Source organism: Oratosquilla oratoria, chromosome 29 (genome assembly GCF_046742065.1).
Source record: "Oratosquilla oratoria isolate Oo_2021 chromosome 29, ASM4674206v1, whole genome shotgun sequence".
NCBI classification, from domain to species: Eukaryota; Metazoa; Arthropoda; class Malacostraca; order Stomatopoda; family Squillidae; genus Oratosquilla; species Oratosquilla oratoria.
In genome coordinates this window covers 38,131,991-38,156,364 of record NC_134805.1, presented here as the reverse complement: position 1 = coordinate 38,156,364, position 24,374 = coordinate 38,131,991, and the positions used below count along the sequence as shown (strand labels likewise).

Here is a 24,374-nt window from a genome sequence, read left to right as displayed (position 1 = left end):
AGAGAGAGATTACGCTCATAGAAAGACAAAGCTAGTGCAGTAGGTTCTTTGTATTTATACATGGTATACGTGACACGCAGATCACGTTACTACGCACAGTGAAGCTGTATGGCAATAGTAAGGACATAAAAACATAAGAAAGAAGGAGACTGTAAGAGACCACAAGGCCCACACTAGGCAGTCCCATTGCATCCTGTAAGGGGAAAAATATTGGTACATACATACATACATATATCAAGGCTTTTTCCCCCTTTCAAGGGAGGTAGCCAAAAAGGAAAAGGCATAAAATCATTCCCACCCATTCCATCCCTGAATAAACTCTACACCCCTCCACCCTCCCTGTTATCTTAGCACCTCCTGGATGACGGGTCATCCCTGCACCTTGTCCACTGCCCTGGGTCAGAAGTAGTGTCGCAAGACACAGCACATCCAGAGCCAGGCCGCTTCATTAAATCGGCGACCCCCCTCTCCGTCCCCCCATTGCATAACAGGAGAAGACGGGGTGAAATCCCTTCAGGCTGCGTCAAATTTTGCTCACACATACTACCTCACCCCCCATCCCCCCACCCATTCCACCTTATGCATCACAACATCCTCCATATACAACCATTCTCCATTCACCCCTGTCTTCTGTCCTCTCCCGTCCCTCCTCAACAGACATTCCCCTCTTCCCCAAAGCCCCCTTCACCCCATCCATCCATCTCATCCTAGGACGTCCCCTCATGTTCACTCCCTCCTCATCTGCCTTCCATACCTCTTTTACTAGTCTTTCTTCACTCATTCTTTCCATGCGTCCAAACCATCCTAATACTCTTTCATCAACCCTATCTCCCAACTCCCTTTCCACCCCTGTGCTCTTCATTTCTCACTCTATCTATTGGTAACCAAGGATAAATCCAATCCCGGTATGGGGACTAGGTTGTCGTGATACCTCCGGAGAGCAGAGGAAGAGGAGGAGGGGGGGGGGAAAGAGGTTCCGACGACCCACTTCCTTTCTTCTCCAGCTCCGTTTTGGGCAGATTTTCTAGAAATCCAAAGAGAAGGAATCCGGGCGATGAACACTCACGTCAGCCGATACAGTAATAGTTTACGAAAAAAACAACAACGAGGTAAACGATTTCCTAGGCCGATACAGTAATAGTTTACGAGTAAGTACAAACAAGGGAACACCTGAACGAACAGAAACGTTTCGTTCACAAAGAAATGGGAATAAAGAATCTACTAAGGGCACTATTCATAAGACTAAAGTGCAATCCCAAACAAGTGGACTATTAAATAGTCAGGAGCCAGTTCCACGATTTGAAATACTAAAATGGACGAAGACACATTTTGAGGGAAAGCGGTCTCCCAATGGGAACAAACGAAAAATTTTGGGGAACAAATAGTTCTAAATATGAACGAAGGCATGAATAAATACACATATACGTACATAACCATGCACACGCACACACATAGGCTCATCCTCCAATTCTCTGTAGATCGTCGCTACATATATGTACACACACATATATATTGCAGTAATTCACAAGGCACACGTGAAAATAATATGCAGAAAAAACCACTGGCAAATAAGAAGCTTAGTCCGAACGTTTTCGTCTATTTAAGACATTATCAAGGAATACACAGTTACAGAGACAAAGGTGGATATATATACATAAAGTAAAAGACAAGCTAGAACATGGGAAGTACACACAAGATGCTTCACAATTAGGTAGAGCCGATGTTTACATATACGGACGTTTGGTCCATGACGTTACTTCACCCCCGCTTAGTAGCACTTGGAGAAGTTCTTACAATTTAAACTTGATGATTTTGTTATTGATAAAATTGTAAGAACTTCTCCAAGTGCTACTAAGCAGGGGTGACGTAACGTCATGGACCAAACGTCCGAATATGTAAACATCGGCTCTACCTGATTGTGAAGCATCTTGTGTGTACTTTCCATGTTCCTAGCTTGTCTTTTACTTTATGTATATATATCCACCTTTGTCTCTGTAACTGTGTATTCCTTGATAATGTCTTAAATAGACGAAAACGTTCGGACTAAGCTTCTTATTTCCCAGTGGTTTTTTCTACACACACACATATATATATATATATATATATATATATATATATATATATATAATATATATATATATATACATACATATATTGGAGGAACCACAGGGAAAATAAAGTCGGAATACTAAACGTTTTCGAGTTTTACGACATCCTCAGAGTAAAAGAAAGAGAAAATAGAACATAGTATTTATACAGAAATTAGAAAACTGGGAAAGGGTACAGCCACATAAAAGCTTCGTACAATATACATACACATTCATATACAAATGGAACTAATAATAATAATAATAATAATAAAATAATGATAATAATAATAATAACAAAATAATAATAATAATAATAATAATAACAATAATAATAATAATAATAATAAAGCAATAAGACATACACATTCATATACAAATGAAACTAATAATAATAATAATAATAATAATAATAATAAAACAATAAAGCAGCAAAACAAGGGAGCATAACCATGTGGCCGAAACGTCCACAGGACATATGGCACAATCAGGAGCCATGGTGCTGCTTGACTATCCTATTAATTAAGAAACTGTCTAGTTTAAATAACCCTAAACTCAAATTTAGTTCTTCCTTTCCATGAAAATTTAGTAAGACTTCCTCGCATCCTTAAGGAGTTCAAATTAATGTTATTTTCAAAAACCATACCATCAAAGAACTCCTCATTAAAAAATTCCCCTTGCGATAATTTAAGATGTGTTTATAGTATTCCTTGTAAACACTGTAGCTCCTGTTATATTGGGCAAACTGGTAAAGATTTAAATATTAGGATGAATCAACACAGATATAGTATTAGGACGGGCCAAATGTCTAGTGGGGTTTTTGTCCATGTAAGGGACGCTAATCATAGTAATGACTGGAACAATGTTAAAAAAAATTGTGGAATTAGACAACTACCAATGGGACCTTTGGGTCCATTGAGAATCCACAGGACCTCGTTAATGGGCTTGTTTCGAGGCTTGTTGGACTACGTTGTTCCTGATGAAAGTATCCAAATTTGAAATATAAATGTCTAACGGATTCTTTTTTCATGATTTGTGCATAGATAGAGACCCATCGCTCTTTACAATGAGTAAACTAGCGAGGTTGAAAATAACATACTCAGAAGAAGAATAAGACCAATATTCGATATAAAAGAGGATAGATGGAGACAACGACACAATGAAGAATTGAGAGAACTTACACAACCAAGAATTATCGATCTATTGAAAAGGAACCGGCCGAGTTGAGTAGGACACGTTATTAGGATGAGCAAAACATAAAGTAGCCTACACTATTACACGCTCTGGCAACATGACAAACCCCATATCAAATACTTCGTTCTTAACTAAATTTACAAACATTATTGTTATTATTCGTTTGTATTGAGGCTGTGTTGTATAAATACCATCAACGAAATTTCTCTCACAAAACAAACCGGAAAAAGAATGAAAAGCTCTGCATGCGTAAAAAAAAAAGCTAGTCGGTTATGAAGAAGTCTGAAGATGATTATTAATTATCAATAATAACTATCATTAACAATTTTTGATAAACTCACCATAAAATTTGAACTTACTCGAAATTAAAAGTTCCTGTTATCCATGTAAATACATGTAGCTGTAGTTGTATAAAAATGAAAATAAATAAAACTAAGAAATGAACGATCGACAGTGAATGGCAAAATTAAGTTTGTACCTACTTACACAATGGGCTATCAACGGACCACCTCTGTCTGCAGGTTCATTTCCATTAATCACTTACAATAACTCGGTTCAACAGTTCACATTTGGGTTCAAATTCAAAATCAAGCAAACATCACTGACCGACAACTGCCACTGTTTACATTGGTACTGATTTGTATTCATATTTCATGACGTTTTTTAACTTATTTTTTCCTGCACACAATAGATATTATTGATAATATTATATGTAATATATATAATAACTTTCAAAACATTAAGTTTTATGATACGAACATTCATCATTTTATTTCCATGTTCGTATAAAATGAAAGCATTACTTCGTTCAGGCGACGATTCGCACCAAAATGTCGACATAACCTTAGTGCTATGGCATACAATTCAAATGGAAAGTAGCCAGTCAAATTTGCCTTATTGTTTTTTCTTAATTCTATTCCTCTTTTAAACCTTATTACAGCAGTATAATATAATATTGCTGGACAGACGCATTAAAAATCCGTCTACTAAATGGTGAATAGTATTTATATGTGTCTTTCATATAGGTTTTGGAAAATGAGCTTGAGAAGTTTGTTCCCCCCATCTCCAATGATGTGTCTGGCCTATGAGGGCTTGTTTTGCATGTTTGTGGTGTATGCTAAGGAAGATCCGATCTCTGCTCTCAGGGCTGCTGCTGGTGTGTAGTGGTGCTCTGAATATTATTTTCTATGCCTTGTTTTCTTTTGTCTACAGTTTGTTGAGTTCGCTATTTGAGAAGAAGATTGCTTCAGATGAATGGATTACACTAGGCATAGCGACATTTTTCCAGAACAATTTGCCGATGCTAATCCTGTTGCAGCTTTTGCCGTTATTGATTAACATATAAGTCTGCTTTACTGAAGATGTTATTCATGTGTTCTTTGAGGCATTTTCTCAAGTGCATTTTTTCGAGGGATAATAAAACAGTCATCCTTGTGTTGGTAAACGTTTTCTATGTTGACGTCGTGGGATATGCGCCATATTCACCGATGAAAGGTGGTTGGGAGATGTGACGTCACAGTTAAGCATGATGTTATTCATTAATTTGTCTGATTTATGTATTTAGTAATCTTCTTTATTCTGTATCTTGTATCTTTTGTATCTATTTGTTTGTTTATCTTAACATTGTTTATCTATTTGTTTGTTTATCTTAACATTGTTTATCTATTAATTTGTTCTATCTATTAATATTTTATCTAATTTTATTTCATTCTATTCTGTCTATTCATTTATATGATTTTCTTCGCCACAACGAAGTAGCAGACGACAAAGCGCCGAATAAAGGCGGTATCAAGCATGAGGTCATGACGACAAAAGTTATCTTGATTGGTTTGACTGAGTTATGGCTCATACTTTCCTCATGACATCTTGGATACTTGAACCCTCTTCCCACGGGGTGGTGGGGGTGGAAGGGGGCGAAGTGTAGGCATGGCCCATGACAGGTAGACGTTGGTGGGAATAAGAAACAGCGGAATCTTTTATTTCGGTGTTAATTGTTCTTATTGTCTATCTGGCACGAGTACGCAAGAGCGCTGTGTAGGACCGACACTTTTTCTTAACTTATACATACATGTTACAAAGCTTATACCAGAAATAAACTCAGCCAAAACTGACAGAAATACAGAAAATATTAAAAAGACACTACCCAAAACAATAAACGGACAGCTAAAAAAAGAAGACATATTACAATAAATCAGAGTGCACATTCTTCATTAATAGTCGAGTCATCGAGATCATAGCACTTGGAGAATAAGAAAGCTTTCAACTCTAACTCGATTTTTTCTAAATCCATCTTTCGAATGTGCAATGGGAAGCTGTTATATATCCTAGGAGCAGCAAATTTGAAGGCACAAAACCCCAACGCTCTAAGAACATCCTGCCTCAGACAATGTCACACCGTTAGTCGATTGACGAGTGAATATTTGTACCTTTTATCAGCTTTGTCTGAGTTTATTTGTGACTCGTACTGTAGGTAAGCCTTATCAGAGCTTCTCTGTGGAACTGCATTCTCGTTCCGTCCATGGCTTCCCTGTGTCTCCCAACATCCCCAGCACCTGCCCTTGCGGAAATCCTCTGACGATATTATCACACGTTCGACTCGAAGGTCCTGCTTACCCTCGCAACGTCCTTTCTCACTTTCTTCTCCACCTCGCTCCCAATGACAAGAACAACAGCAACTACCTCCCACTTCAGGAGACTGTGCTTCTTATCTTCTCTCCACAGATTTCTCCTAAGATGACCCTCCCCATCTTCCTTGTAAGACTGCAGCCACCTCGTCCCATGCACACCTGACGTGCCATTGCTGCCGTTGAAGAACTCGCCCGCACTGCCATCCGACTCCCGCAGCAGTCGCCATTATCGGGGTGGCCAGGCGTCCTCCTTTAGGGAGGACAGTCCTCCTTTTGAGCACTTTGTCCTCCATCCGGCGCAACCTCACGCCGGACGTGCATTTGTCCTCCTTTCTTGGGGTGTGACAAAAATGAATGAATAAATAAATAAGTAAATAAATGAATAAACGAATAAATAGAATTATGTGGGAGTACCTAGGCCAAAGTCAACGTCGGAACTCGGCAGCCGAAGTAGACAGGAACTGCACAAGACCGATGTTGTGAATGTGTGATTGCATGATTCACATCTCATACATTGGGCTGCAGTCCTGATGTGGCCAAGGTGCAGTGTGGTTTGGTAATTAATCGATGAGGTTAAGGAGTCTGAAAATGCCGAAAAGAAAGAGGGCAGAAATACAAAGAGTAGAGGCCAGACATACAAAAAGAAATAAACCTTCAGGCAATCAATGTGAGGATACAACTAGGTTTAGTTTGTGTTGTAACTTGGTAAGAAATACAGGTATTTGTTTTTTGTCGGTTTTATCAGAAGTAAAAAATATGACTCACTCTCAATTTATTATATATATGTATTGATTTAAACTATGACAAATGTAACTTAAGGTGGAGAAAATATACGAGGAATAATGGAAGAATTTTACTGCCTTAACGTTTCGACCCTTAGGGTCTTGATCACAAAGCATAACACAAAAGTACAACATGGACATTTTATACACATACAAGTCACCTCACAGGGTGCCTAGGAAAGGTCGTCGTGCTCGGAACATTTGTCCGTTTGTTTTCATCAACTATCAATAAACTTGTAGCTCTTGCCAAGCATATAAAACCATCTCTATGGTTGATGTTATTTTTAGTATTAATATAGGCTGCTTCTATTGTTTTTCTTAATTTCTTTGCTGAACCTTTATTTATTATAATTGTATTGTCCCAGTTCGGAAGGTGGTCATGTGAATCTATGTGTCTTACTATAGAATTAGAAAGTCTGTGGGTTCTTACATCATTTTTGTGTTCATATAACCTTTTTTCAAATCCACGACCTGTTTCCCCAAAATATGAGGATGGGCAATTTTACAAGGTATTTTATAGACAATACTATTTTCATTCGTATGGTTATTATAATTACGCGTTACCAAATGTCCCACTTTGCTACCTGATGTTCTTGCTATCTTTATACCTGCTTTTAAGAGGACTTTGTCTAGAGTTGAATTGATGCTGGAATTTGGGACTGTGATATATCGTGTTTCTTTGTTGCAATTGTTTTTATCGTTACTCTTCTTATTTATCTCCTTAGCTTTCTTTTTTAGTTTAAGTAGGAGACCTTTGGGATATCTTAATTTGCTGAAAGTTTTTGTAATGTGATCTAGTTCGTCTTCTAAGAATTCTTCACTACAGATGCGAAAAGGCACTTTCCTAGGCACCCTGTGAGGTGACTTGTATGTGTATAAAATATCCATGTTATACTTTTGTGTTATGCTTTGTGATCAAGACCCTAAGGGTCGAAACGTTAAGGCAGTAAAATTCTTCCATTATTCCTCGTATATTTTCTCCACCATCAATATACATATATATGTATGTATATATATATATATATATATATATATATATATATATATATATATATATATATATATATATATACATATATATATATATATATATATATATATATTATAATAATCGATATACAGTGTCCTCCTTTTTGGAAATTTGGAAATGGACACACTAGACAGAAGCGCTGGTGGGACTCAAATCAAAACTACAGTGGCGTCGAGCTTCCCTCTAGGGAGTGCTTGAACGGATGATCGGTGGACAGCTTGTTGCAACCAAGATCTAAGAATATAAGGTCTAACCACTTCCGACCGAATTTGGAGGGAGTTGGCGCAGAGGGCCCGTGAACGTCACCTGGCTGCTCAAAGTGGGGTTAGCGGGTCCTATAGCTGTCAGTTGAAGCTGGTCCGTCGTTCAAAAATGACGTTGCCTTCGCTAGCACTGCTCCACGCAATTAGTTATATTCTGACAAATATTATATAAAATATATATATAAATATATATAAAATATTATAGTTCCTGTCTATATATATATGAATATATGATATACTATATATATATATATAATATAAAATATAGTTCCTGTCTTCCTTGGCGTTTCACAGTTTTCTTCAGTCTATCACAAAGAGAAAATGGACTCAGCCAAATGACGTCAGAAGCTGCGCAGAAGAATGTAAACGGTCTGACCTGTATATTTAGACCTTGGTTGCAACTGGCTTCAACGATCGACCGACATCGTCACGTCTCCCCTGTGTTATTGTCCATTTTCTGTCAGAGCATGAGCTTGTTTGAACTTGTCCACCGACAACTTTATGAACTTGGTGCGTCTTCCATAATTTTTCGTTTGGTCTCGGCTCCATTTTTTAACAAAAAAAATTGCCCAGTGACGTAGACACTTGTGCACATTTCATATAAACCTTCCTACAAGTCTTGTTGATTTCAACGACCAGGAACTATGCACGTTTGGGAGTATATCTGTCCTCGAAGCAGAGACGCTGGACCGATCCAATGAGGATAATAAACGAACCTTTACGACACAGGTAGTAAACAACGCTATGACGTCACTATGACGTCAAATGATTGCAGGATGGGAGGCGGGCGCTCAGCTGTATATATATACCAGACCTTGCCTGACGGAGACAACACAGTCCTAGTGGAATTGAAGACACCACCCCCAGAGAGAAGGATATCTTTCTTCCTGTCCTAGAGAAGACCGAATCATGGCTCCAGTTTGCAAAATGTCGCCTCGCTCCCTCATCGATCTATACGACCCTAAAGGTATTGGCCGTGGAGGAGTTGTCACTGCATCAAACCCGACACTCTCATGATCACTTCATAGCCACAAGTGCATCATAGAATCAGGCCCTACTCTCTTGCCATCATGGAAAAAATATATATATATGTCACAATACAAAAGAAATAAATACGGTTGCAACTTAAACTAGCCCTGACCGGAACTGATTCGATCACAAAGATATACAGAGGAAAAGCATACCGACTGGAGACCTTTTGGTTCACTCGTTACATGAAATATCATTTCTTTTCTTTTTGTTCTCCGCAGCATCTGCGTGTCCGAGAAGGACCTCTGGCTCTTGCACGAAGTGTACGGAACCCCACCACCAGGAACAAGTTCAGCCCTTAACTGTTCCCATCTCCTACTCGCCGATCCGGTACGTGGCCGTGCTCTACGGGCAGGTCGACTACGCCCCGACACCGTATCAACTGCAAGGAACACCCCGGGCAGCAGCTACCGACGCCACCGCCGCAGCCGCACGTCGCCTCTGCCGGATAGCCTCACCGTAGACCCGCCAATGCATGGGCATTCTCCGAAGTACTGGACTGGGATTCCAGCTGCTGCTGCTGCAAGAAAAACCGGTGGGTCAGCTGTGACTGGGCGAAATTGCACTGGCACTTGGACCAACCCCGCCCCGATGCGTCGTGCGTCGCCAACTCCAAGGGAGACCGTCTCCATCTACCTCCCCCGACCCCTCCCGGAAGCGACAGGCGCTGTCTTTGCTCAGGCATGAAGAGGAGCGCTTGAAGAAACAGGGCTCCTTGACACGGGGTGCTACAGAAAGCCCCCTGCCGTATGCATCATGATGTCCAAGGTGCCTCACCGCCAGTAGGGCGCGTGGGTACAAGACATGACAGCAGTGGCTGTATAATAAAGTGTGAATAAATGGTTACATTTTGAAAACTGTAGTTTTTGCCTTGAAACCTCTTCAGCTTGTCATGTGGTTCTAGGATAGCACAGTGTGATTTTGATACAAGGGAGGGCACAGTGACCTTACCATTCGTCCGTCTTCTTCACTTAATCTCGGGGAATGTAGCCGCAGATTGAATTGATAGAGTCTCTCCCTTCTGAATCGTCCCGTTCCTCCTGGGAGCGGTGGCGTAGAGGTGGTCCTTGCCTACAGGGCCCCTCGCTGCTCTCATTTCTCTGAACCCCTGTGTCTTCGTCCTTTACCTTCGGCTGTCTGAAAGTTCTTCTTAGCTGCCTGCACAGCAACGCCAGCAGGACCAGAGACGCCACAGCAGGGGCAGTGATGACACGTACAGAATACTGGAGGTGTCGGTGACGAATGCCTGAGTTTGCGATGCTGAAAGAAGACAAATCCATTTCTTAAAAAGGTGTGTGTGTGTGCATAATGATGACTGTTGTCTTTCATTGGAATTTTGAAGCCCACAGCAGTCGCCTGCGGTGCACAGCCCCTTCCCACCGATTTCTCCAGGAAGAAACACTGGACTGTTGTTGGTTCTGCTGCTCTGATGTGGGTCTGCCACCGGGATGCAGGTGTGGCAAATAACCAGTCACTGCCCCATCCTCCACAGTACCTTTCCGTTCGGGCATGGCACTGAACAAAAGATAGCTATATGGCTCTACATTGTAGAGTACGAGAAGCAAGTCGCAAACGTCTTTGTCCACCAAGATGTCAATAACGAACTCAAGCAAGTCAAATTCAACTTCAGAACGAACAAATGGGGGAATGGAACAGTGACTGATTCTAAAAGTCCCTTCAATGTTGCGATTTTCGGGAGGGTTCGCCTGGAGTACTCTGGAGGACTCTTCTAGGGGCTCGTCTTGGACAACGATCGACAAAAGAACAAGACCTGATCAGAACGTGCTCCCACCATGGGGCAAAGCAACCTCACCATCTTCGCTCGAATTCCCAATAATAAGACATACTCCTCTATCGTCTATAGGCCCTACACTTGTCCTCCTGCTCCTTCAACTGGTGAGTAGACCCGACTCCAGGAGTCTTTCTTTTTTCCAATTTATGGTGTTGGGTGGAGTCCCGGAATCCCCCTGCCTGCGCCAACCCTCGCATAGAGCTGATTTGGCATCTCGACCCCTTTTCCACACAGTTTCTGGCAGCATGGGTCTGCGGTGCCACCTCGCATGTGGCATCATCCTTGGTGTATCTTGGTATTCAATGCCGGACACGCGGCTGTGCCCCTCCCCCTCCCCATATATCTATGGCACTTTTTTCGACAAGGGATGTCCCATTATGCAGTGGGCTTCTGTGACTCTGAATGCGAGCTGAGCTCTGTTTCATCTTTGCACATGGCCTATTCAGTGTAGGAGAGCCTGGAGAGCTGGTTCTCTCATATTTGACACAGTTCTTGTAGTCATAAGATAGTCAGTCCGGTACACCCACGTCAAGCGACCCACGGCAGGTCCATTAAGGGGGTTGGCGTTCAGCCTTCGATCTGATATCAGGATCTCCCTGTCAGCACTAATTTAGGTCAATCTAATGGTCTTCACACGTCAAGAAGTAGTAAGCAGTGACTGGTTGCTTGCCACACCTACATCCTGATGGCAGACCCACATCAGAGCAGCAGCACCAACAAGAGTCCAACGTTTCTTCCTGTCCAGGATTCGTCTTGAGGGATATACAATGGTTTACAAAAGGAAATCATTATGCAAGTATGTCACCCTGGGAAAGGACTTCCAGGTGACCGTTACAAACATCCAAAATTGCACAAAATACAAATTTTAGGGTGACACACTTGGCTATATATAATGATTTCCTTTGTATGTCACTTTATATCCCTGAAGACGAACCCTGGACAGGGTTCGAAACGTGGGAATTAAACTTTCTACGACGAGGGCAGCGTTTACTTTCTACTAATATATAAATACATACACACACACACACACACACACACACACATATATATATATATATATATATATATATATATATATATATATATACATTATATATATATATACATATACATATACGTATACATATATATATGTATATATATATATATACATATATATATGAGTGGATGGGTGGTGAGATAAACACAGGGAACCGTTTAGGGATTTATTCTGACGTTTCGTCCTTACCAGGACTTCTTCAGAGTACATGCACATTCAAATCATTCACCCCCTAAATACCCGCCGAATCTATCCGCGTTCCACCATGATCGACCTGACCTCTCGTCCTCCTACGCTCTGCCTCGCGAAGTACCAAGCGGCTCACCGTCTTTGTTAATTTAATAAACCCATCGCGGTGGTTGTTGTTCGGATGGGAAGCGATGTAAGCTGCTTCAGTTATTTTCCTTCTTTTCTTAGGAAGTCCTTTCTGCAGCACCTCTACTTTGTTCCAGTCTGGTAAGTGGCCGTGAGTATCTACATGAACCACTAGCGAGTTTGATACTCGGTGTGCCTTGATGTCATTCCTGTGCTCAATTGTCCGTTTCTTAATACCTCGGCTGGTTTCCCCGTAGTAGCTCACAGGACAGTTTCCACACGGTATCTTGTAGACGACACTGTTTTCTTCCCCGTTGGCCACGACTTTATTCTGGTTCTTGACAATGTCTCCTATTTTCGTTCCCGTGCTGATCGCAATCTTGATGCCGGCTGTAGTGAGCAACTGTCCTAACGCGCCTGAGTGGCTCGAGTTTGGCACGGACAAATAATCCCTGCTACCATTTTCAGTCACATCTCCTCTGTTCCGTATGCTTCTTTTTGCTATCTTTAAAGCCTTTTCTCTAAGTCGGTACAACAGCCCTTCCGGATAACAGAGTTTGGTGAAAACGTTGAAAATGTAATCTATTTCATCTTTAATAAATTCTTCACTACACTTCACTTATTAAAGATGAAATAGATTACATTTTCAACGTTTTCACCAAACTCTGTTATCCGGAAGGGCTGTTGTACCGACTTAGAGAAAAGGCTTTAAAGATAGCAAAAAGAAGCATACGGAACAGAGGAGATGTGACTGAAAATGGTAGCAGGGATTATTTGTCCGTGCCAAACTCGAGCCACTCAGGCGCGTTAGGACAGTTGCTCACTACAGCCGGCATCAAGAATGCGATCAGCACGGGAACGAAAATAGGAGACATTGTTAAGAACCAGAATAAAGTCGTGGCCAACGGGGAAGAAAACAGTGTCGTCTACAAGATACCGTGTGGAAACTGTCCTGTGAGCTACTACGGGGAAACCAGCCGAGGTATTAAGAAACGGACAATTGAGCACAGGAATGACATCAAGGCACACCGAGTATCAAACTCGCTAGTGTTTCATGTAGATACTCACGGCCACTTACCAGACTGGAACAAAGTAGAGGTGCTGCAGAAAGGACTTCCTAAGAAAAGAAGGAAAATAACTGAAGCAGCTTACATCGCTTCCCATCCGAACAACAACCACCGCGATGGGTTTATTAAATTAACAAAGACGGCGAGCCGCTTGGTACTTCGCGAGGCAGAGCGTAGGAGGACGAGAGGTCAAGTCGATCATGGTGGAACGCGGATAGATTCGGCGGGTATTTAGGGGGTGAATGATTTGAATGTGCATGTACTCTGAAGAAGTCCTGGTAAGGACGAAACGTCAGAATAAATCCCTAAACGGTTCCCTGTGTTTATCTCACCACCCATCCACTCATCTGTCTTACATATTTCAACATGTATGTATGTATATATGTATATGTATACATATATTTACATATATATATATATACATATAAGTATATATATATATATATGTATATATACATATATATAAATATATATAAATATATATATGTATATACATATATAAATAAATATATATATACTCAAAACTAAAACCACAGTCGGAACGGAAGAAAAGACTTGAAACAGTGAGCCTATATATATCGATTGCAAGCTACATTCCTCCTCAGTGCTACTGAAGACGACTTTAGCTTACAATCAAAATATATTGACTCAACGTTTCCATTTTTTTGTTCTCTTAGAGAGAGGGACAGTAATGACCTCAAATCATCCAAGCCTCTGAAAAAGAAAGGCAAACAAGATTCTAGGACCGATTGCACGATCTTTTGATTTTAACATCCGTCATTAACAAGCTATATAAATCGTTAGTTCGCCCACATTTGGAATATGCCGTATCCGTCTGGTCACCGAATCTCAGACATTGAGAGATTGGAAAAAAGTACAATAGTGAGCCACAAAACCGATTCTAAATATCAGAAATAAATCATAGGAAAACAGCCTAAAACATATGAATCTATTTTCCCTAAAAAAGCGTAGACTCAGAGGTGACTTGATACAGGTCTTTAAAATTCTAAAGGGAATTGACAACATCAAAAGTGAATTTTTTTTCACATTGAATGAGAATCAGACAAGAAACAATGGTCTCAAACTATCCGGAAATAGATTCAATTTAGAAGTAGGTAGAAACAACTTTGCCAACCGTGTAGTTAATGAATGGAATAAAGTTCCTGCACAGGTGGTGCAATGTACAGTAGTTCAGTTCGAAGCTTTAAGAATCATTTAGATAAACATCTATGCAAAATGCTGTAATGGTTTTAATTTATTTTATATTATTTGTTCTTGCTTTGTTATTATTTGTCGTTTGATTTTCATTTATCATTACTTATGTGTCAATTTATCATTTACTGTTTACCTGTTTGTTTGTTATTCAACTATACCTATGCATTTATTTATGTATTTTGTTTGTTGCATACATTATATTTTTTTATTGTTATTATTCTATTATTATTATGATTTTTTTTCGCATCCGACCTACATATGGACCAAAAGGTCTCCTGCCGGCATGCTCCGCCTTTGTAATCCTTTGAGAGGCAATCAATGTGAAGATACAACTAGGTTTAGTTTGTGTTGTAACTTGGTAAGAAATACAGGTATTTGTTTTTTGTTGGTTTTATCAGACGTGAAAAATATGATTCACTTTCAGTTTATTTTATATATATATATATATATATATATATATATATATATATATATATATATATATATATATATATATATATATATATATATATATATATATATATTTAATCGATGTGCAGTGTCCTCCTTTTAGGAAATTTGGAAATGGACACACTAGACAGAAGCGCTGGTGGGACTCAAATCAAAACTGCAGTGGCGTCGAGCTTACCTCCAGGGAGTGCTTGAACGGATGATCGGTGGACAGCTTGTTGCAACTGGCTTCAACGATCGGCCGACATCGTCACGTCTCCCCTGTGTTATCGTCCATTTTCTGTCAGAGCATGAGCTTGTTTGAACTTGTCCACCGACAACTTTATGAACTTGGTGCGTCTTCCATAACTCTTCGTTTGGTCGCTGCTCCATTTTTGAACAAAAAATTTGCCCGGTGACGTAGACACTTGTGTACATTTCATATAAACCTTCCTACAAGTCTTGTTGATTTCAACGACCAGGAACTATGCACGTTTGGGAATATATCTGTCCTCGAAGCAGAGACGCTGGACCGATCCAATGAGGATAATAAACGAACCTTTACGACACAGGTAGTAAACAACGCTATGACGTCACTATGACGTCAAATGATTGCAGGATGGGAGGCGGGCGCTCAGCTGTATATATATACCAGACCTTGCCTGACGGAGACAACACAGTCCTAGTGGAATTGAAGACACCACCCCCAGAGAGAAGGATATCTTTCTTCCTGTCCTAGAGAAGACCGAATCATGGCTCCAGTTTGCAAAATGTCGCCTCGCTCCCTCATCGATCTATACGACCCTAAAGGTATTGGCCGTGGAGGAGTTGTCACTGCATCAAACCCGACACTGTCATGATCACTTCATAGCCACAAGTGCAACATAGAATCAGGCCCTACTCTCTTGCCATCATGGAAAAAAAATATATATATGTCACAATACAAAAGACAAAAATACGGTTGCAACTTAAACTAGCCCTGACCGGAACTGATTCGATCACAAAGATACACAGAGGAAAAGAATACCGACAGGAGACCTTTTGGTTCATTCGTTACATGAATTATCATTTCTTTTCTTTTTGTTCTCCGCAGCATCTGCGTGTCCGAGAGGGGTCACTGGCTCTTGCACGAAGTGCACGGAGCCCCACCACCAGGAGCAAGTTCAGCCCTTAACTGTTCCCATCTCCTACTCGCCGATCCGATACGTGCCCGTGCTCTACGGGCACGTCGACTACGCCCCGCCACCGTATCAAGTGCAAGGAGCTCCCCGGGCAGCAGTTACCGACGCCACCGCCGCAGCCGCCCGTCGCCTGTGCCGGATCGCCTTCCCGTAGACGCGCAAACCCACGGGGATTCTCCGAAGTACTGGACTGGGAGTCCAGCTGCTGCTGCTGCAGAAAAAACCGGTGGGTCAGCTGTGACCGGGCGAAATTGCACTGGCACTTGGACCAGTCCCGCCCCGATGCGTCGTGCGTCGCCAACTCCAAGGGAGACCGTCTCCATCTACCTCCCCCGACCCCTCCCGGAAGCGACAGGCGCTGTCTTTGCTCAGGCATGAAGAGGAGCGCTTGAAGAAACAGGGCTCCTTGACACGGGGTGCTACAGAAGCCCCTGCCGTATGCATCATGATGTCCAAGGTGCCTCACCGCCAGTAGGGCGCGTGGGTACAAGACATGACAGCAGTGGCTGTATAATAAAGTGTGAATAAATGGTTACATTTTGAAAACTGTAGTTTTTGCCTTGAAACCTCTTCAGCTTGTCATGTGGTTCTAGGATAGCACAGTGTGATTTTGATACAAAGGAGGGCACAGTGACCTTACCATTCATCCGTCTTCTTCACTTAATCTCGGGGAATGTAGCCGTAGATTGAATTGATAGAGTCTCTCCCTTCTGAATCGTCCCGTTCCTCCTGGGAGCGGTGGCGTAGAGGTGGTCCTTGCCTACAGCGCCCCTCGCTGCTCTCATTCCTCTGAACCCCTGTGTCTTCGTCCTTTACCTTCGGCTGTCTGAAAGTTCTTCTTAGGTGCCTGCACAGCAACGCCAGCAGGACCAGAGACGCCACAGCAGGGGCAGTGATGACACGTACAGAATACTGGAGGTGTCAGTGACGAATGCCTGAGTTTGCGATGCTGAAAGAAGACAAATCCATTTCTTAAAAAGGTGTGTGTGTGTGCATAATGATGACTGTTGTCTTTCATTGGAATTTCGAAGCCCACAGCAGTCGCCTGCGGTGCACAGCCCCTTCCCACCGATTTCTCCAGGAAGAAACACTGGACTGTTGTTGGTTCTGCTGCTCTGATGTGGGTCTGCCACCGGGATGCAGGTGTGGCAAATAACCAGTCACTGCCCCATCCTCCACAGTACCTTTCCGTTCGGGCATGGCACTGAACAAAAGATAGCTATATGGCTCTACATTGTAGAGTACGAGAAGCAAGTCGCAAACGTCTTTGTCCACCAAGATGTCAATAACGAACTCAAGCAAGTCAAATTCAACTTCAGAACGAACAAATGGGGGAATGGAACAGTGACTGATTCTAAAAGTCCCTTCAATGTTGCGATTTTCGGGAGGGTTCGCCTGGAGTACTCTGGAGGACTCTTCTAGGGGCTCGTCTTGGACAACGATCGACAAAAGAACAAGACCTGATCAGAACGTGCTCCCACCATGGGGCAAAGCAACCTCACCATCTTCGCTCGAATTCCCAATAATAAGACATACTCCTCTATCGTCTATAGGCCCTACACTTGACCTCCTACTCCTTCATCTGGTGAGTAGACCCGACTCCAGGAGTATTTTTTTTTTCAATTTATGGCGCTGGGTGGAGTCCCGGAATGCCCCTGCCTGCGCCAACCCTCGCCTAGAACTGATTTGGCGTTTCGCCCACTTTTCCACATTTTCTGGCAGCATGTGTCTGTGGTGCCACCTCGCATGTGGCATCATCCTTGGTGTATCTTGGTATTCAATGCCGGACACGCGGCTGTGCCCCTCCCCCTCCCCCTCCCCATATATCTATGGCACTTTTTTCGACAAGGGATGTCCCATTATGCAGTGGGCTTCTGTGACTCTGAATGCGAGCTGAGCTCTGTTTCATCTTTTGGACATGGCCCATTCAGTGTAGGAGAGCCTGGAGAGATGGTTCTCTCATATTTGACACAGTTCTTGTAGTCATAAGATAGTCAGTCCGGTACACCCACGTCAAGCGACCCACGGCAGGTCCATTAAGGGGGTTGGCGTTCAGCCTTCACTCTGATATCAGGATCTCCCTGTCAGCACTAATTTAGGTCAATCTAATGGTCTTCACACGTCAAGAAGTAGTAAGCAGTGACTGGTTGCTTGCCACACCTACATCCTGATGGCAGACCCACATCAGAGCAGCAGCACCAACAAGAGTCCAACATTTCTTCCTGTCCAGGATTCGTCTTGAGGGATATACAATGGTTTACAAAAGGAAATCATTATGCAAGTATGTCACCCTGGGAAAGGACTTCCAGGCGAACGTTACAAACATCCAAAATTGCACAAAATACAAATTTTAGGGTGACACACTTGCCTATATATAATGATTTCCTTTGTATGTCACTTTATATCCCTGAAGACGAACCCTGTCCTGGTTCGAAACGTGGGAATTAAACTTTCTACGACGAGGGCAGCGTTTACTTTCTACTAATATATATATACATACACACACACACACACACACACACACACATATATATATACATATATACATACATATATACATACATATACATATACATATAAATACTTTATACATATATATATACATGTATATACATATATACATATATATACTTATATTTATATATATATATATGTATATACATATATTTATGTATATATATGTATATATGCATACATATATATATACATCAAAACTAAAACCACAGTCGGAACGGAAGAAAAGACTTGAAACAGTGAGCCTATATATATCGATTGCAAGCTACATTCCTCCTCAGTGCTACTGAAGACGACTTTAGCTTACAATCAAAATATATTGACTCAACGTTTCCATTTTTTTGTTCTCTTAGAGAGAGGGACAGTAATGACCTCAAATCATCCAAGCAGTGTATTTCAGCCTCTGAAAAAGAAAAGCAAATAAGATTCTACGACTAATTGTGCGATCTTTTTATTTTAAGAGTCCGTCTATCATTAACAAACTATATAAATCGTTAGTTCGTCTACATCTGGAATATGCTGTTTCCGTATGGTCACCGAATCTCAGACATTGACAGATTAGAAAAAGTACAACGGCGAGCCACAAAACTGATTCCAAATATCAGAAATAAATCATACGAAAATCGACTAAAACATATGAATCTGTTTTCCCTAAAAAAGCGTAGACTCAGAGGTGACTTGATACAGGTCTTTAAGATTCTAAAGGGAATTGACAACATCAAAAGTGAATTTTTTTTCACATTGAATGAGAATCAGACAAGAAACAATGGTCTCAAACTATCCGGAAATAGATTCAATTTGGAAGTAGGTAGAAACAACTTTGCCAACCGTGTAGTTAATGAATGGAATAAACTTCCTGCACAGGTAGTGCAATGTAGTTCAGTTCGAAGCTTTAAGAATCATTTAGATAAACACCTAAGCAAGATGCTGTAATGATTATAATATATTTTATATTATTTGTTTTTGCTTTGTTATCATTTGTCTGTGATTTTCATACATCATTACTTATGTATCAATTTATCATTTACTGTTTACCTGTTTGTTTGTTATTCAACTATACCTATGCATTTATTTATGTATTTTGTTTGTTGCATACATTATATTTTTTTATTGTTATTATTCTATTATTATTATGATTTTTTTTCGCATCCGACCTACATATGGACCAAAAGGTCTCCTGCCGGCATGCTCCGCCTTTGTAATCCTTTGAGAGGCAATCAATGTGAAGATACAACTAGGTTTAGTTTGTGTTGTAACTTGGTACGAAATACAGGTATTTGTTTTTTGTTGGTTTTATCAGACGTGAAAAATATGATTCACTTTCAGTTTATTATATATATATATATATATATATATATATATATATATATATATATATATATATATATATATATATATATATATATATATTTAATCGATATGCTGTGTCCTCCTTTTGGGAGATCTGGAAATGGACACCCTAGATAGAAGCGCTGGTGGGACTTATATCAAAACTGCAGTGGCGTCGAGCTTACCTCCAGGGAATGCTTGAACGGATGATCGGTGGACAGCTTTTTGCAACTGGCTTCAACTATCGACCGACATCGTCACGTCTCCCCTGTGTTATTGTCCATTTTCTGTCAGAGCATGAGCTTGTTTGAACTTGTCCACCGACAACGTAGTGCACTTGGTGCGTCTTCCATAACTCTTCGTTTGGTCGCTGCTCCATTTTTGAACAAAAAATTTGCCCGGTGACGTAGACACTTGTGTACATTTCATATAAACCTTCCTACAAGTCTTGTTGATTTCAACGACCAGGAACTATGCACGTTTGGGAATATATCTGTCCTCGAAGCAGAGACGCTGGACCGATCCAATGAGGATAATAAACGAACCTTTACGACACAGGTAGTAAACAACGTTATGACGTCACTATGACGTCAAATGATTGCAGGCTGGGAGGCGGGCGCTCAGCTGTATATATATACTAGACATTGCCTGACGGAGACAACACAGTCCTAGTGGAATTGAAGACACCACCCCCAGAGAGAACGATATCTTTCTTCCTGTCCTAGAGAAGACCGAATCATGGCTCCAGTTTGCAAAATGTCGCCTCGCTCCCTCTCCGATCTATACGACCCTAAAGGTATTGGCCGTGGAGGAGTTGTCACTGCATCAAACCCGACACTGTCATGATCACTTCATAGCCACAAGTGCAACATAGAATCAGGCCCTACTCTCTTGCCATCATGGAAAAATATATATATGTCACAATACAAAAGACAAAAATACGGTTGCAACTTAAACTAGCCCTGACCGGAACTGATTCGATCACAAAGATATACAGAGGAAAAGCATACCGACAGGAGACCTTTTGGTTCATTCGTTACATGAATTATCATTTCTTTTCTTTTTGTTCTCCGCAGCATCTGCGTGTCCGAGAGGGGTCTCTGGCTCTTGCACGAAGTGCACGGAGCCCCATCACCAGGAGCAAGTTCAGCCCTTAACTGTTCCCATCTCCTACTCGCCGAACCTATACGGGCCCGTGCTATACGGGCACGTCGACTACGCCCCGCCACCGTATCAAGTGCAAGGAACACCCCGGGCAGCAGCTACCGACGCCACCGCCGCAGCCGCCCGTCGCCTGTGCCGGATCGCCTTCCCGTAGACGCGCAAACCCACGGGCATTCTCCGAAGTACTGGACTGGGATTCCAGCTGCTGCTGCTGCAAGAAAAACCGGTGGGTCAGCTGTGACCGGGCGAAATTGCACTGGCACTTGGACCAACCCCGCCCCGATGCGTCGTGCGTCGCCGACTCCAAGGGAGACCGTCTCCATCTACCTCCCCCGACCCCTCCCGGAAGCGACAGGCGCTGTCTTTGCTCAGGCATGAAGAGGAGCGCTTGAAGAAACAGGACTCCTTGACACGGGGTGCTACAGAAGGCCCCTGCCGTATGCATTATGATGTCCAAGGTGCCTCACAGCCAGTAGGGCGCGTGGGTACAAGACATGGCAGCAGTGGCTGTATAATAAAGTGTGAATAAATGGTTACATTTTGAAAACTAGTTTTTGCCTTGAAACCTCTTCAGCTTGTCATGTGGTTCTAGGATAGCACAGTGTGATTTTCATACAAAGGAGGGCACAGTGACCTTACCATTCGTCCGTCTTCTTCACTTAATCTCGGGGAATGTAGCCGTAGATTGAATTGATAGAGTCTCTCCCTTCTGAATCGTCCCGTTCCTCCTTGGGAGCGATGGCGTAGAGGTGGTCCTTGCCTACAGGGCCCCTCGCTGCTCTCATTCCTCTGAACCTCTGTGTCTTCGTCCTTTACCTTCGGCTGTCTGAAAGTTCTTCTTAGCTGCCTGCACAGCAACGCCAGTAGGACCAGAGACGCCTGAGTTTGCGATGCTGAAAGAAGTCAAATCCATTTCTTAAAAAGGTGTGTGTGTGTGCATAATGATGACTGATGTCTTTCATTGGAATTTCGAAGCCCACAGCAGTCGCCTGCGATGCACAGCCCCTTCCCACCGATTTCTCCAGGAAGAAACACTGGACTGTTGTTGGTTCTGCTGCTCTGATGTGGGTCTGCCACCGGGATGCAGGTGTGGCAAATAACCAGTCACTGCCCCATCCTTCACAGTACCTTTCCGTTCGGGCATGGCACTGAACAAAAGATAGCTATATGGCTCTACATTGTAGAGTACGAGAAGCAAGTCGCAAACGTCTTTGTCCACCAAGATGTCAATAACGAACTCAAGCAAGTCAAATTCAACTTCAGAACGAACAAATGGGGGAATGGAACAGTGACTGATTCTAAAAGTCCCTTCAATGTTGCGATTTTCGGGAGGGTTCGCCTGGAGTACTCTGGAGGACTCTTCTAGGGGCTCGTCTTGGACAACGATCGACAAAAGAACAAGACCTGATCAGAACGTGCTCCCACCATGGGGCAAAGCAAACTTGTGTACATTTCATATAAACCCTCCTACAAGTCTTGTTGATTTCAACGACCAGGAACTATGCACGTTTGGGAGTATATCTGTTCTCGAAGCGGAGACGCTAGGCCGATCCAATGAGGATAATAAACGAACCTTTACGACAATGGTAGTAAACAACCTTATGACGTCAAATGATTGCAGGCTGGGAGGCGGGCGTTCAGCTGTATATATAATACCAGACCTTGCCTGACGGAGACAACACAGTCCTAGTGGAATTGAAGACACCACCCCCGGAGAGAACGATATCTTTTGTCCTGTCCAAGAGACGACCGAATCATGGCTCCAGTTTGCAGAATGTCGCCTCGCTCCCTCATCGATCTATACGGCCCTAAAGGTATAAGCCGTGGAGGAGTTGTCACTGCATCAAACCCGACACTGTCATGATCACTTCATGGCCACAAATGCAACATAGAATCAGGCCCTACTTTCTTGCCATCATGGAAAAAAATGATAAGTCACAGTACAAGAGAAAGAAATACGGTTGCAACTTAAACTGGCCCTGACCGGAACTGATTCGATCACAAAGATATACAGAAGAAAAGCATACCGACAGGAGACCTTTACGTTCACCAATTACATGAATTATTATTTTTTCTTTTTGTTCTCCGCAGCATCTGCGTGTCCGAGAAGGACCTCTGGCTCTTGCACGAAGTGCACGGAACCCCACCACCAGGAACAAGTTCAGCCCTTGACTGTCCCCATCTCCTACTCGCCGATCCGGTACGTGCCCGTGCAGGTCGACTACGCCCCGCCACCGTATCAAGTGCAAGGAACACCCCGGGCAGCAGCTACCGCCGCCGCAGCCGCCCGTCACCTCTGCCGGATCGCCTCACCGTAGGCCCGCCAATCCACGGGCATTCTCCAAAGTACTGGACTGGGATTTCAGCTGCTGCTGCTGCTGCAGAAAAAACCGGTGGGTCAGCTGTGACCGGGCGAAGTTGCACTGGCACTTGGACCAGCCACGCCCCGATGCGCCGTGTGTCGCCAACTCCAAGGGAGACCGTCTCCATCTACCTCCCCCGACCCCTCCCGTACGCGACAGGCGCTGTCTTTGCTCAGGGCATGAAGAGGAGCGCTTGAAGAAACAAGACTCCTTGACACGGGGTGCTACAGAAGGCCGCTGCTGTATGCATGATGATATCTAAGGTGCTTCACCTCCAGTAGGACGCGTGGTCATAAGGCACGACAACATAATAAAGTAAAGTGTGAATAAACAGATACATTTTGAAAACTAGTTTTTCCCTTGGCAACCTTTTCAGTATGTTATATGGTTCTAGGATAGCACAGTGTGATTTCCATACAAAGGAGGGCACAGTGACCTTACCATTCGTCCGTCTTCTACAGTTGATCTCGGGGAATATAGCCGTAGATTGAATTGATAGAGTCTCTCCCTTCTGAATCGTCCCATTCCTCCTGGGAGCGATGGCGTAGAGGTGGACCTTGCCTACAGCGCCCCTCGCTGCTCTTGTTCCTCTGAACCCCTGTGTCTTCGTCCTTTACCTTCGGCTGTCTGAAAGTTCTTCTTAGGTGCCTGCACAGCAACGCCAGCAGGACCAGAGACGCCACAGCAGGGGCAGCGATGACACACGTACAGAATACTGGAGGTGTCAGTGACGAATGTCTGAGTTTGCGATGCTGAAAGAAGACAAAAGTATTTCTTAAAAAAGGTGTGTATGTGTGCATAATGGTAACTGTTGTCTTTCATTGGAATATCGCAGTCCCACACCAGTCGCCTGCGGTGCACAGCCCCTTCCAACAGATCTCTCCAGGAAGAAACGTTGGATTGTTGTTGGTGCTGCTGCTCCGGTGTGGGTCTGCCATTAGGATGTGGGTGTTG

At 42.7% G+C, this 24,374-nt stretch overlaps 1 protein-coding gene across 1 annotated transcript in view; it reads left to right on the top strand.

Annotated features, from left to right (window-relative positions):
• Positions 1 to 24,374, top strand: part of LOC143040716 (uncharacterized) — a 44,978-nt gene that overhangs the window by 18,841 nt on the left and 1,763 nt on the right. The window lies entirely within an intron of this gene.